Source organism: Marmota monax, unplaced genomic scaffold (assembly GCF_021218885.2).
Source record: "Marmota monax isolate L192 unplaced genomic scaffold, Marmota_monax_Labrador192_F-V1.1 WCK01_AAM20220418_F8-fsc00012, whole genome shotgun sequence".
NCBI lineage: Eukaryota > Metazoa > Chordata > Mammalia > Rodentia > Sciuridae > Marmota > Marmota monax.
Genome location: NW_026695227.1, coordinates 35,306,411 through 35,322,090, shown reverse-complemented (window position 1 = coordinate 35,322,090; position 15,680 = coordinate 35,306,411). Strand labels below are relative to the sequence as shown.

Genomic DNA, 15,680 nt, shown 5'->3' with positions numbered 1-15,680 from the left:
GAAGGGGAGGAGAAGTGGGACGGTGACCAGTGTGTGCTTGTGTCAGAGGATGGAGTGGGGGAGGAGGGTGGTGTCAATGGAGGGAGATGATTCCCTTGGGAGAAGCGAAAAGTAGAGGGACTTCTGGTGGTGGGTGGACAGTGACTTTAATTTGGCTTTTGAGAAATTGTGTGCAGGTGTGTGTGTGTGTGTGTGTGTGTGTGTGTGTGTGTGTGTGTGTTGGGGAAGGGAATTTGCAGCCAGGGGCTAGTCCACTCTGCATGACAAAGGTGAGTTTGAGAGTTGATGGATGGGCTGGTGGATTACCCTGGAGGGAAAAACTAAGGGCTGTTGGAGCAGGTTTGGGCTGAATTTGGGGAAACTATTCTTAGATACTCTTTTGCCAGATCAGTCTGAATGGGGATAACAGATTAAGGGTTTGAACTTTGCATACCCATTATCTCCTTTTTGTTTAAGGTAGAATTGTGATTAAAAGAACACTCCTGAGGTGGTTCCATTCACACAGAAAAGCCACCAGCTGCTAATTGACTTCCGACACTTACTTTTTCCAGCTCTGGTTAAGCAGCTTACCCTTACTATCTTAAATAGTCTTTACAAATCTAAACAAAGTATTAAGTATTGTTAAGTCCCCATTTGTTTAACAACTATGGAAACTGAGATTCAGAGGCATTTTATTAAATGCCTATGCAGTCCTATAGTTAGTAAAGTTCAAGGTATAATTCAAATCCAGGCCAGTCTGATTCTAAACACCACGCTATTAAGCAGCCTATTATTCCATAATGCCTCTTCATCAGTAATAGGTATTACCTTTTCCGCTTATGTGTAGGGAAACTAAGACTCAGAGTGGTAAAATCTACCTTCACTCAAAGTATAAGTTATTATCAGAACTGGAAATAGACTTGAATCTCACAGAATTCTCCTCTTATGGAGGAGAAGGAGAGGATATTGTTTGTAATCCTCAGCCTCCCTAGGAGCTGGGATTACAGGTGTGCACCACCATGCCTGGCGCCTTCAAGGCTTTTGCCAGGGAAAGCTGGGTATCTAAAAAGAAACAAAGGGAAGCCATATCTCCCCACTCTTATCCCAAGGCTCTTGGCACTATGTGTAAATGACAAGTGTGAATTCTTGGCACATATGCCATAGACCAGGTGGATATGCTAAATAACTTTACACATCCCCTTGTTTCACTCATACATCACTTTGAGATGGACACTGTCATTGTCCCATGTTATATGGGAAGACTAAGGCTTCATGGCTATTCAGCTTGCCCAGACGCAAAAAGCTGCTTAATTTGGGTCCAGCACATGGACCCAAATCTACCACCCATTCTCTCACCACTACTCCTGGGAAGGCACTCTGCCCCTTTAGGCATCGTTGCAGGCTTCCCATGACATCCAAATGGACCTGCAAGTTCATCTATCCCATGAAATGACTGAAGACCTTGAAGGCACCAGGCATGGGGGTGCACACCTGTAATCCCAGCTCCTAGAGAGGCTGAGGATTACAAACTTGAGGCCAGCCTAGGCAACTCAGCAAGACTCTGCCTCAAAAAAGTTAACTAAAATAAAATGGGCTGGGGATGTGGCTCAGTGGTAGAACACCACTGGGCTCAACTCCCAGTAAACAACAACAACAACAAAAAACTCTCTTTACGTTGAGTCTAAACCAATCCCACCCAAATGTCTGCCTACTATTTTGAGGAGTGGGAAAACATGTAGAGATATGTTGGAGGTCATTTTCTTTACCCTTTGCATTCAGAGATAACATTCCCTGAGACTTTCAACCTTTCCCTCCTCTGAAATGTCCTGCAAAATCATTATCTGCCCTGCTCTAGCTGCCTCTTGGTTTATGAGAGAAAAAAAAACAAAACAGAGAAAGCTGGTCACAGAGGCCTATGCCTGCAATCCCAGGTATTGGGAGGCTGAGACAGGAGGATCAAGAGTTTGAGGCCAGCTTCTGACTTAGCAAGACCCTGTCTCAAAATAAAATTAAATTTAAAAAAGAAAAAGGAAAAAATAGAGAAGTCCAGTTTCTCCTTTTCTTTTTTTATTTTGAGATTCTGTTACTCCTTCATCTTTTTCCCATGAGAAGATTTCCTCTGAGGCCTTGAGAGCCATAGGACTCAGAGGGAAGGCCAACCAGCTTTGCTCCCCACAGTAGAGAGAGAGGGAGGAGGTTATACTCTCAGAGTCTCTGAAAATGGAGGGAGTCTGAGGAGCCGGCCTCCCCTCCCCCCGTTGCCTGTCCCGCTTGCTCAGCTGCTGGGCATCTGCCCTGCACCCAGGATTGGGTCTTCTCTAGGGTCACTGCCAATCTCCTGGGCTCTGGCAAGAAGAACCAAAAAGGGCGCAGATGTGTCCCGTATCCTGAAGCCTGTGGAAACCATTGGAAGCTCCATAGGCCACGTCCAAACAGCCAGAAGAGGCATCTTGATTTCACGGGTCTCAACCCTGACGTCCAGCATCTCTGCTCCCTCTCTCCCCACAGTCTTCTCCCCTCTCCTCAAAAGAGGACACACACTAAACTCAGAATCTTTGACTGAAAGACAAAAGGCTTGGTTTTCCCACTTGCTGTGTGTGGGGGGGCACTTACCTTCACATGGCATCTGCTCTGTATTTCTCTCTGGTTGCTATGAGAATACGAGGAAATTGTATCTTAAAAAGCTGGCTATGTTAGTTATGAGATGATGGCAGGGTTGTCCTTAGTATCGTCAATGCCATCGATGGGGTTGTACCACAGCAGAAAAGATACAGGCTTCAGAATCCTGACCTTCCACTCTCACCATTGGACCTCAGTTTCTTCGTCTATACAACTGAAATCCTAATGTCTGCCCTAAAGGATTGCTGCTGAGATTTAAATGAAAGGGCTTACAGCGAAACAGCTGGAAGAGAGGTAGGGAGATCATTATGGTTTAGGTATTAGGTGTTTCCCAAAAGCTCATATGTGAGACAATGCAAGAAAGTTCAGAAGCAAAGTGATTGGGCTATGAGACCCTTAACCTAATCAGTGCATTAATCTACTGATAGGGATTAACTGGGCAGTAACTATAGGCAGGTAGGGTATGGCTGGAGGAGGATGGTCCCTAGGCGGGTGCCTTTGGGATATGTATTTTGTCCTCCTTTTTGCCATGTCCTGAGCTGCTTTCCTCTGCCACATTCTTCTACCCTGATGGTCTATCTCACATCAGGCCCAGAGCAATGGAGTTGGCCATCTATGGACCAAGACCTCTGAAACAGTGAGCCCTAAATAAACTTTTATCTTCTACATTGCTCTTGTCAAATCTTTTGGTTACAACAGCAAAAAAAGGTGACTAAAAAAGAGGCAGTTGAGCTCAGTAAATGTTCTCTCTCAGATTCTAAAGTTCCCTAAATTCAACTGAGAGGGGCTGTGTTCAGGCCTATGGTTGGGCTGGTTAGACCTGGCACAAGGTACCTGACCAAGGGAGAAATACAACCAAAAGGTCTGATGGAGACTGGACTGCATCAGCCTGGGAAAGACCATCTTTTCCCCCTATAATCTACCAAGATTGTTATGTGTTAAACTCAAGATTAAAAGAAATCCTGCATCAAGTTAGTACTCCAGTACCAGCCTCTGGGGCAGAAGGAAGAGTGACATAGGAGTTAGAGATGGTAAAATCACACACACAGAGCCTCTGGAGTGTTTGTTTTGTTTTGTTTTTGTTTATTGGTACTGGAGATTGAACCTAGGGACACTTTACCACTGAGCCACATCCCCATCCCTTTTTATTTTTTATTTTGAGACACAGTCTAAATTGCTTAGGATCTTGCTAACTTACTGAGGCTGACCTCAAACCTGTGATCTCCTGTCTCAGCTTCCCAAGTTACTGGGATTACAGGTGTATACCCCGGCATCTAGCCAGAGTGCTTTTTCTAAACATGCTCTGATTTTATTCTGCTCAGTTCAACTTTGTGTTTTGTTTTTGTTTTTTGGTGTTTTTTGTTTGTTTGTTTTGTTTTTGTTTTTTGTTTTGGTTTGGTTTTTTGTTTTTTGTTTTTTGTTTTTTTTTGGTACCAGGGATTGAACTCAGGACACTTGGCCATTGAGCCATTCCCAGTCCCATTGTTGTATTTTATTTAGAGACAGGGTCTCACTGAGTTGCTTAGTGCCTCACTTCTGCTAAGGCTGGCTTTGAACTCGCAATCCTCCTGCCTCAGCCTCCTGAGCCACTGGGATTACAGGAGTGTACCACCACGCCCAGCCATTTGACATATTTTTGATGACGCCCCATTGTTAAGAAAATAAAATATCCCAACTAGGAGGTGCAGGTTTAAAGTTCGATAAGGAATAAGGTATTTATATAGTTTTAAAATACTTAATAATTTTAAAAGGGAAACTATAACTTTATAGTAAAAAGAAACAACACCATGTTATATTTCTGTAGTGCCATGTGCTTCCTGGCGTGATGCACGGACCATGATACAGCCTCACATATAGAAATCCCAACACAGTCACCCATCCAGATTTGGTCACCCAAACTGTAGACAAAGCACACTAAGGGCCACTACAGAATAGAATCACTATACTCTTCAAAAATGTCAGTGTCATGAAAGAAAGAAACACTTCGAAACCATTCCAGATTGAAGGAGAGAAAAGAGAAATGAAAACTATGGGAAATGTGTGAAACTCCACATGACTCGGAAAATAATAAAATGTAAGTGAAATTGGATAATAGTGTTGTATAAATGTTAAGTTTAACTTGATTTTGATAATTATAGTGTAGTTATGAAAATCACTCTCCTTGTTTTTAGGTAAATGGTAAAGAGACATAATATCTACAACATATTCTCAAAAGGTACAGGAAAAAAGAATATGATAAAGCAAAATATTAATAATTATAAATTGGAGCAGCAAGTGTGCAGAATTTTTATTTACTTATCTTACAACTTTTCATTAAGTTTAGAATTATTTCAAAATAAATACTTAAAAATTCAACTGAAGTTCAAATCCTGAAATATGGCATTCAAGTATTTCTTAGATCTAAACTTAACTTGCATTAATAATCTTAGGTTCCTCTCCTTTCCTGCCATTATTCATACAACTCGCATTACAGTTCACACTGTCTTACTCGATTTTTCCAAAAAAAACTCATACTTTCCCATCTTCAATCTCTTAGAAGACAGTCTTCTTTTTGCTCCTTACTCTTTTGAAATCCTACACTGGACATCTTTAAATTAAAAATGAGTCATTCAAGGAAAAAAAAAATATCAATTGTCCATTTAGCCTCTAAATTCGTTCAATATCCTGTGATCTCAATTAGGTAAAGAGAAGTTGTTCATATGCTCCATAACTGGTGAATTCTCAGTTTGGATTAGATCAACTTTCTGATTTATGGAGCAGTCAGATTTTCCGCCTGCAAACTGAGTTCAAAAGTGGGTACAGGCTGCCACCTGGTGGCGTCTAGGTGCACATCAATCTGGAGTTTTTGAATACAGTTTGCAGGATGAGAAGTCAGAAACTGAGGCCCAAAGGCTCATTTAATTCATCTGTTGACCACAATTCATCTGTGTACCCACTTCACAGATTATTTTATGAATTCGAGATAACATGCTAATTATTTTTTCACAGAATATTCATTCTATAAATGATAGGTGGTATTACTGAAAACAAAATATACTGAAAAAACCCTTAAGACCATTTATTTTCATATCATCATTTTACAATTGAGGAATCTGAAATCCAGAAGAGGAAGGCCTGAAGGGCAGCAGTTTTATGCCTCTCCCCTTTACCATACATACATCAGGAAAAAAACAAATTCAATACAAATATTGAAGAACCAGAGTACATAGTTGTAGGATGCTTTAAGAAGTTTAAGTCCCTTTCACACCCACCCTCTCTTCTAAGGGGGGCAGGGCAAGCTCTGCCAGGAGGCAGTTGGTTGGGGCAGGGACAGGTGCCTGAGGAAGATGAGACATCTCTGGGGTGACAGAGGAGCTTGCCTTTTGCTCTTTGGGTGGGTGGTTGCATTTCACTTTCACTTTTTTCCTATTTGAGAATCACTTTCTTTCAGATGGGTTCTGTGTGCTCCTCTCAGAGGTGGTTTCTCTTCTCTCCTCCTCCACCCCTTCCTCCTCCTCTTTCTCAAAGCTTGACAAGAACTCTCCTTGGAGCCCACTCCTGCAGTTATCCCTCTGATCAAGTCACAGCTGTCTCACTTCCTGAGATTAACCGACATCACTCAGGAAATGCTGCATGTCTTTGCAGAAGCCGGAGTGTCTTCTTTTCCCTCCCTCACTGGGTTCTGCCCAAGCTCTCTCCTACCCCTAGCTATGTCCCTTTGCCCACCAGAGTCTCCAGTCCCCTGTGGTGGGGGGAAGCTAGTCCAGCTCTGGCGGAAGAATCTCAGGGTTTCTGTTTTTGTTTTGTCTTTTTTTTTTTAAGTAAAAGAATGAGAAGAACCTTGACTTAGAAAAAAGCTGAGGCTTCCTGCAACCTGTGATCTCCTCCCTGTCTCCATCTCCCAAGTGCTCAGGCTCTGCCCCTCAATTCAACCCCATACTGGCTGTCCTTTTTCTCTGATACTGTATCTACAACAGCCCCTAGGTTCTGCATGCTGTTTTGCTTTTTAATACCTATTATTTTCAAAATTTCAGAATGCTGGGCCTAAAGATCCTAGTCTTAAAAGTTGCTCAAATCCCTGAGGTCACTAAGCCTCCCACTCTAGCTCTGTGGTTTCTCCAAGGCAGCTGCTGTCTGAATGTTCATGCCTCCAGCCCCATTTACATGTTGAAATCCTCACCCCCACGGTGATGGGAGTAGGAGGTGGGGACCTTGGGAGACAGTTAGGTCATGAGCACAGAGCCCTTGTGATGGAGTTAGCACCCCCAGGAAAGACACCCCAGAAAGTTAGCTCTCCCTTCAGCCCTCACCAGACACTGAATCCACTAGCACCTTGATCTTGGACTTCCCAGCTTTCCGAACTGGGAGAAATAGTTTTCTGCTGTTTATAGACCACCCCATTTATTGTATTTTTGTTACAGCAGCCCAAGTAGACTAAGACAAAGGTTCAACCAACTTTAAATGCTCTTTTAGCCCCAAATTCAGACTTCTTTTCAGTCCTCTCTTTTCCTGTCACCAGCTCTATCACTGCTATGAGTGTTTACACCAGGTCCTGGGTTTAGACAGGAACCTTCCTGGAAGCCCCCTTTTCTTCTAGGTAAAAAGATGGAGCTGAGAACCAGTCCACATTTCTTATTCCTCAAGTGCATGGGGTGGTCCTAGATAGATCTCTTCCTAGCCCCTGAAGGCCCCCGACTCCCATTCTACTAAATCCCCAGCTTTGTTCTGGCACCCCAGACTCTGCCTCCCTCATGGGCTCATGAAACACTGGGTACCCACCATCTGAGCACTCAAGTCCTCTGCCTCTGATTTAAACCATCTTGATCAGAAGAAAGATGGAGCTTGATGTGTGTTCACAACCATCTGTGTATGGTGAAAGATGGGAACGTCATTATTTAATCTAGAAAAGACAGAACTGAAGTGGTTATAGAGGAGGACAATTTCCCCAAAAGTCACTTTTTCAGAATGAACCTCAAAAAAAAAATCATTTACAGAATATAACACTCCTTCATTCTAGGACGGTCACAATTCATATCAGCTTATGAAAATCCCCCAGAAGTGGTGCTGTAAAAAAACAAGTTTGTCTTTTGTTAATCCTACATTTCCCAAAAATATTTACTTACACTAAAGGGAAATCTGTCTAAGTAATAGTATTTTCTATTGTCTCTCTTTACATCTACCACCATACCACATACACACACACATACACACACACACACACACACCAGGCACTTAGAGCATACCTCGTAGAACACAGTTTGAGTGGCGTTATGGTTCAGATATGTGGTGTCCCCCAAAAGTTCATGTGTGAGACAGGGAAAGAAGGTTTAGAGGTGAAATGATTGGGTTAGGAGAGTCTTAACCCTATAAGGTGTTCATCCCTGATAAGATTACCTGGGTTGTACAGCAGGCAGGTAGGGTGTGGCTGGAGGAGGTAGGTCCCAGAGGTGCCCTTGGGTATGTATTTTGTCCTTGTGAGAGGAGCTCTTTCTCTGCTTCCTGAGGTGATGTTCTGGGTGGCTTTTCTCCACCACACTCTTCCACAGTGATGTTCTGTCTCACCTCGAGCCCCCAGGAATGGAGCGACTTTCTATGGACTGAGACTTGTGAAACCATGAGCCCCCAAATAAACTTTTCCTCCTTTAAAATTGTTCTTGTTGGGTCTCCTTCTCGGGGCAGTGACAAAGCAGACTAAAACAAGTGAATCATAATCCAGATCTCTGAAAGAACGCCTTCGTGGGGCCTACAGCAGCTTGCTCCTGAGTTCTGCTGGACTTACCAATGGGGAAAATACAGCCAGAGGGAAGGGGGAACTTCCGGCATTGAGAGGTTGATTAGAGAGAAGAGTGTGTGGGAACGTGAGAGAATCCCCATTCTTAGGGTCCTTCATATCCATAACCTAGACATAGAGCAAAGGACAAGATGCCCTGAGGGGACCCTTCTCTGCCTGGAGAACGTTCAGGAAACCTTTCATGAGTTGAACTATTGCTTTCTCCCCTAGGACTCTCACCACTCCCCACTTTTAAGCCTTTGGTACAGGGAGGAAACAGATTCACCAAAAACCCCACATCAGCAGTTTGGAAGAACAGAGTCCTTTATTTAAAATGGGCATTTTCAAACCCCAGAATCCGCAAGCTGAATGGGAGCAGATGACCTGCATCTGGGCCTGCTCAGAGGGGCCCAGCTGCTCAGCAGAGCGGAGGCTCCGTGCCGCAGCCTCTCTATCCTGGGACAGCCTTTGTGGGCAGCTGTCCTGGCTCTGCCCCAGGTCTGGGCAACCTGCCAGCTGAGCTCTCAGTTCTGCCACTTCAAAACAGCACCCAGCCCCGTCCATCTGTTTGATGGGCACATCAGTGTTCAGAAACTGTTCAGACTTATCAGAGTTCTCAGGTTACATGTCTGAAGGATAATATCATTCAAAAGCGATTTTTACTTGGATTTGCAATGGGCAAGAGTCTGTTAATATAATTTCTATTATTTTTACAATGATTTCTGTTATGTGTTCTGTTATGAGGTGTCCCCAGAAAAGCTCATGTGTTAGGCAATGCAGGAATGTTCAGAAATGAAAATGCTTATAAGAGCTGTAACCTTGTCATGGGATTAATTTATTTATTTGATGGATTTATAATTTGAATAGTACTAGGTGGTAACTATTGGCAGTTGAGGCGTGGCTGGAGGAAATAGGTCACTGGGGGCATGCCCTTGGGAATTTTATCTTGTCCCTGGCTCCTCCAGGGCCTGCACATATTCACTCACTCTTTCTCTGCTTCCTGGATGCCATAAGCTGAGCTTCCCTCTGCTACCCCCTTCCGCCATGGTGTTCTACCTCACCTCAGGCCCAAAGCAAGGGACCTCTGTGAACTGCTGAATCACATAGTTAATAGAGAGGTAATTTGTTATCTCAGTTGGTATAGGAGTTTTCATTTTCTAACAAAGGGGAAGAAATAAACAAAATCACATAAAAATCTTGTGAAATCCTGAAGTACACCTGGTACAAAAAGCACAAGTGGTGGGCTGGGCTGGGGCTTGTGTGAGGCCCTGGGTTCGATCCTCAGCACCACATAAATAAAATAAAGGTATTGTGTCCACCTACAACTAAAAAAATACATTTTAAAAAAAAATGACGAGTGGTTATGTTTTCATGAAGCACATGGACACTATGATCATAGAAGTTTGTGGTGTGAAAGATACAGAGATGCATAAGGTTTTCAAAGGAAAGGAAATGAGAAAGAGAGAGCTTATACAATGGAAGAAGATAAACAAAACAGAGGGATACACTAGGCCTTCGTCTCTACCTCAGAATCATATTCTCCATCCTTGTGTTATAGCAACTACTTATAGAAGAAGATGCTTCTTTAAAAAAATCATAAATAACATTTTATTTATTTACTTAAAATTTTTTTTAGTTGTAGGTGGACACAATATCTTTATTTATTTACTTTTATGTGGTGCTGAGGATCGAACCCAGTACCTCTCAGGTGTGAGGCAATTACTCTATCACTGAGCTACATTCCCAGCCCTACAATTTTATTTTTTATTAACAAAATATCTCAACATTGCTTGCAAAATATAATATACACAGCATGCTGGGAAAATTGAAAAACATATTTCAGCTGGGATTAATCAATCCCAGCTAGTCAGAGCTGGGGCTGAGGTGGGAGGATAGCAACTTTGAGGCCAGCCTAGGCAATTTGGTAAGACTCTGTCTCAAAATTAAAAATGGATAAGGATATATATATATATATATATATATATATATATATATATATATAATTTATTTATATTCCAGGAGTCTTAAAAAATAGCTGTGATTTGTTGAACATTTTCTTTGAAACAGGACTGAACTAAGAAGTGTATATTCCTTTATTCCTATAGCCTTGCAACTACTCATTTAGGATGATTCTCCCCATTTTGCAGCCAGGAACACTGAGACTTGGAGATATTATGTGTCCAGGATTAAAGAACCACTCAGAGCCAGTCTGACTCCAAAGCCTGTTCTCCTAACCATAAAATTATCAGTGTTGACAAAATGTTGACATTTTGGTCAGGACAACTATTCCTTGTGCTATATGATCCCATGCTTTAAAAGACACTCGGCATCTTTTGTCTCCAGGCATTAAATACCAGTATCAGCTTTCCATCACTATGAAAATGAAAATTCCTTCACATAGTTCCATCCTCCCACCCATGGAGGTGGTACTCTCCATGTCCAAAACCTATCAAAACAACTATTAAAAGAAAATAACATTGAGCCAAGCACAGTGGCTCATGCCTGTAATCCCAGTAGCTCAAGAGGCCGAAGCAGGAAGAAGGCAAGTTCAAAGCCAGCCGCAGCATATTAGCAAGACCCTAAGCAACTCAATAAGTCCCTGTCTCTAAATAAAATGTAAAATAAAAAAGGCCTAGGGTAGGCCCCGTGGCACATGCCTATAATCCCAACTGCTCAGGTGGCTGAGACAGGATGGTTAAGTTCAAAGACAACCTCAGCAAAAGCGAGGCGCTAAGCACTCAGTGAGACCCTGTCTCTAAATAAAATACAAATATAGGACTTGAAACATGGCTCAGTGGTAGAGTGCCCCTGAGTTCAATCCCTGGTACCCTCCCCCCAAAAAAAGAGCTGGGATGTGGCTCAGTGGTTCAACCCCAGGTACAAAATACAACAACAATAATATTGAATTCCAGAAACTTAAGGTTAAAAAGAATTTTAAGAGTTCCATTAGTCTAGTTTTTAACAGTTAATTATTACAGGAAAAAAAATAGTAAAATGAGAACCAGAGAATGACAGGTTTGGGCTTTTTACTTGTATTTATTTAGCATCTACTATATAATAGAAAATTTTTTAGACATTTTCATCCCTATATATAAAGGAATGTGGTCAGAGGATAGGTGGGAGTTTGAGAGAAAAAAAGAAACAGAATATAATTATCATTTTCCTACATTATACTCAGGAAATAATAGCTATAGAACTTAATCTGCTGAGCAGAAATTTTATTTAGACTTCTTTCCACCATATTATAGCTATTCTGCGGATATTCAACAACATTGTCCTATTGGTGATTGGAAATGGGATTTGGGGACAAGGTAAAAAGAGATCCAACTATGAAAAAGAAAGATAAGAATGAATAAGAGAAAAAGCAGCCCCATTTAGCATATTAAAGGAGTGCCTTGTCTAATACATTTTGTGATAAATATTTGTATACAAATAATGCAAAGAAAGTAATGGAATAAAGGTAGGAAAGAGATAAGAGCTATCAAACCCACAAAGAGGAAAAGAGGAAGGCACATCTGGAATCACTGGAGAGGTTGGGGAGCCCTGGATGACAACACTGAGCCACCTAAGGGTGAAAGTAAGGATGGGAGAAACCTTTTGGAGATGAATTAGGCTTCCTGGAACTGAAAGTTAAGAACCGAAGACATCCTGAGGGTGCAATTTTCAAAATTCAGCTTCCAACATTCCTTGGGAAAGTAGTCATTTACTTAAAAAAAAAAAAAAAAAGCAAAACTTCAAAGTGGTTTAAACATGAAAACAAAGTGTTAACAAATTAGCACAGAAAAAGTATCTTTTAATGGTACACAGAATTCGAAAACAAGCTTCTGGCGAATTTTTTAAAGAGTGGCAAAAACAGATAGGCTTTGGCTCAGCTACAGCAGTAAGCATCTTGTCCCAGACAATTTTTGAGAAAGTTCTCCTTTTAGACACCTCTCCTGATAGGGACAGCCATGGGTTCAAGCTCACATCTCTCCATGGACTGTGCCCTTTTTTCAACAGGAAAAGACTTTGCATTGTCTTGGGGAGAGCCAGGCGGCTCTCTGAGAGGAAGGGCTCCCGATGAGCCCAAGGACTACAGATGTTTTGTTCTTCAGTCTCTTGAGCCAAAGCAAAGGATGTGGCTGGGGTAGGAGGCGGGGACTGTGCGGTGCTATGTAGTTGTGCTCTCTCATTTCCGCTTCCCCTTTTGAGCGGGCAGCTGCAGTTGAATGAGAATAGAGAGAAAGCACAGTCTACAACATGAGACTCTTTCGCGGGCCTCACCTATGTCCCCACACCTGGGGAGGGCTCAGCCCAGCTGTGAGAACTGCTTTGCCTCAGATTCAACTCTCTACTAGCAGAGGGGTAAGTACAGCATTAACCTCAATTTTAAGGTGCACTAATCTAGGATGATAGCAGGAGATGGAAACAGGTCAGAGAAAAATCAAGCTGCCAAGAAAAGGGAAAATCAGGGAGAAAATCTCCCACCTCCCTGGCTTTAAACCTGCAAACTTTATCATCATGCTCTAGGATCAAGGAGATCCTGTCACTTTTATCCCCCTCTTCCCTGTTACCAGAGAGGTTAATCATCTAGGGTCACAAGACATGGGTTTCTTTGATGGCCTGAGTTAGTATTTGAGAATTTTTCATCTTTCTCACCCGAGTTCCTCTCTGCATCTTGCTGAATTTACTTTTGTGGTCATTTCAGTCTAATTCCAAATTTGAAAAGCTCCCCAGGAGACATCTCCCAGTCTCACTGAAGGTCCTGTTCTGGTGTCCATAACTCCAACTATTGGGCACACCCGGCCTGACTGAACTCGACCTTCTACGGGCAAGACCTCTTCAGAAGCTGCAGAAGAAAGCTGCTGCGGGGTAAACTTCAGCAAGATACACCAGCAGGACTACGCAGGCGGACGATGCCAGGCCAAATGAACTGGGCGCTCAAGATAGTTAATGTCCTGTCTGGATTTGTTGACAGACTCCACACCTCAGAAATGGATATGTTGGTTTCTCAATGACCTCCATAATGCTGGGGTGGGGGGTGGGGGTGACCTTCAATACCACCTGTCTCAGTGGAAGCCAGGCTGAGGGCGTCACCACCTACATGACATTTGGGTAGGGTGGAGAAGTGGAAAGATCCTCTACACTGGGGTTTTCCCACACCCTACAGTGCCACCCAGCTCACCAGTGGGTGAAAAAGAAGAGGTGGGTCTCAGGGCAGAGCATGGTCAAGACAAGAGAGTCCCATAGAAGCAGTTTGATAGGATGATGAGGGTTTAGAAGAGATGTCCTGAAAAGCACTCGTGATTGTCTACCACAAATATCCCAGGTAGAGGGGCAACAATTCCTAAACTATTCAGCACAGGGCCTAGGATCAGCCGCCGCAGGTTTGTGGCTTATGAAGTGTGTCCAAGCTTCAGGGTCACCAGTTGTTCAGCCTGGGTGGTTAGAGCCACAGATCTGGTTTCTCCCATAACATGAAGCATTAGTGGGAAGGAGGAAACGGGGCTTATTGTCTGTCTCTACTGAGAACCTTAAGAGAGATCACAAACTGAAGATATAACCAAAGGGAAAGAGTGGGTCTAACATGTGATTTCTTATTCACAGGCACCCCAGGCAGTTTAGAGACTATTTATCACCATAATAATAACACATTCTCATGAATCCTTTGATCCTCTGGCAGTTAAGATCGAATCCCGAGATTAGGCATAATCTGTGGCCACAGAGACCCAACAGTCATTGTCAGTTCAAGGTTAATGATTCAGATTCTAATAAACTACGCAGAAGAGGTTTGGTCTCCGCCTGTGTCACAACCACAGGCTTCACTCTAGGCTACAGTAAAGGGGGAAAAGATCAAATACGCATTTCCACTTGAAAACTGACAGCTGTTCTGTTTTCCACCTGAGACAAGGCCAAAGCGGCTAACCCAGTTCCACAGCGCTCTGGCCCCACCCTGCGTGGGCCTAATGCAGAACGGCTGGAACCCAGATTTGGGTTGAGAATAAAGTTCAAGCAAACGAGCCAAGTACTGAAAAGAAGAGCATGTATCCTACGAAGGGGGGGGGGGGAAACATGGGGAAGAATAACACTGAATACATGAGAGAAAGAGCTTCATCACCAAGAAGATGGGGCCAGATTGACGATATAAATTCACAGAGCTAATTCAACCATCAAGAAATCTGCTTATTCTTCTTCCTACCTTCTCTCCACCAAACCCTCTGGAAACCAGGCCAGATGAACCACTGTGTCTTCTTCTGGGAGTCTTTTTCAGCCCATCCAGATGGAAAAAAAAGAATGGTGTCTCTCTCAATGAAAGTACAGGATTGCTTTTCCCAAATACAGAGCTTTAATAGTTCCTGTAGTAGTTTGTAACCCTTCCATAAAACTCACCCAACTTTCTGAAAGTGGAAATAAGGAAGAACAGGAAGGAGAAAAAAAGAGGTCTTCAATGGTCTTCCTTCAGTATTTATTCAACTAAAATGATTTGTGGGAAGGAGGGAAATTAGTTGCATTGCTTCGTTGGCATTGTTCTGGTTGCTCTTTACCAAATAACATCCTTCTTTTTCCCTGAATTAGACTAAAGCACTCCTTTAGACCCCAGAAGTCTGGGAACACTCAAGTGCTCTACTCAGGTAAGTTTTGTTCTGATGATCTTTCAAATTAAAGTGACACGGAAAGGGGTTAGAAGCCAAGAAGATGAAAGGGTGTGAGAGCCTATTGCAGATTGGGGGCATGGAGACTGGGGACAGCCAACCTGGCTGGAGGCGGAGATCATCCTGACCACAGACGGAACTGTCAGCCGTTCTGGAATTCCCCGCAGCCCTTTGAGTAGGGAAGTGCGTCTCCACTGTGGATGCGGAAGGTCTCTGGCCATTATGGAAACTCCACTTCCTTTTTCTCTCATCCTACGCGTGTTCTCGCTCTCAGGGCCAATTCGTGGGCTCTGCTTGGGGCATTGATAGAATGCAGTCAGGGGAGGAGGGAGGCCTACACCATCCAGGTCCCTGGGCAGAGGCCCAAAGCACTGGAGGCCTGGCTAGGCCTGGACCAAGAATAGCACAAGGAAGGTTGTCAAGGGAGAGCACACACATCTGGGCCACAGAACCTGTGAGTTTGAATCCTACTTCTAACCATTTTCCTTTGTGACTCCAGATAAGTCTTCTGTCTGTCTCTGTCTCTCTCCAGTTTCCTGTCCCAGAAAACAAGCAAGCAAAGTTAGATGATCCCTCCCATCCCTTTGACATTAGATAAGAACAAGGGGTTTTTCCCTGTTCATTGTTCCTCTCTGCCTGCCAGCAACACCCCTCTTTAACTTTCTGGATTAGATACACTTAACTGTTCATCTCTCCAGCTT

General features: G+C 43.1%; 1 protein-coding gene across 1 annotated transcript in view; it reads left to right on the top strand.

Moving 5' to 3' along the window:
• The first annotated feature begins 12,537 nt into the window (after positions 1-12,537).
• Tespa1 (thymocyte expressed, positive selection associated 1) overlaps positions 12,538-15,680 on the top strand; it is a 39,341-nt gene continuing 36,198 nt past the window's right edge. Inside the window, exons 1-2 of the mRNA XM_046436032.2 lie at positions 12,538-12,691; positions 14,903-14,958. The gene's annotated coding sequence lies outside the window, so the exon portion shown is untranslated. The remainder of the gene's footprint in view (positions 12,692-14,902; positions 14,959-15,680) is intronic.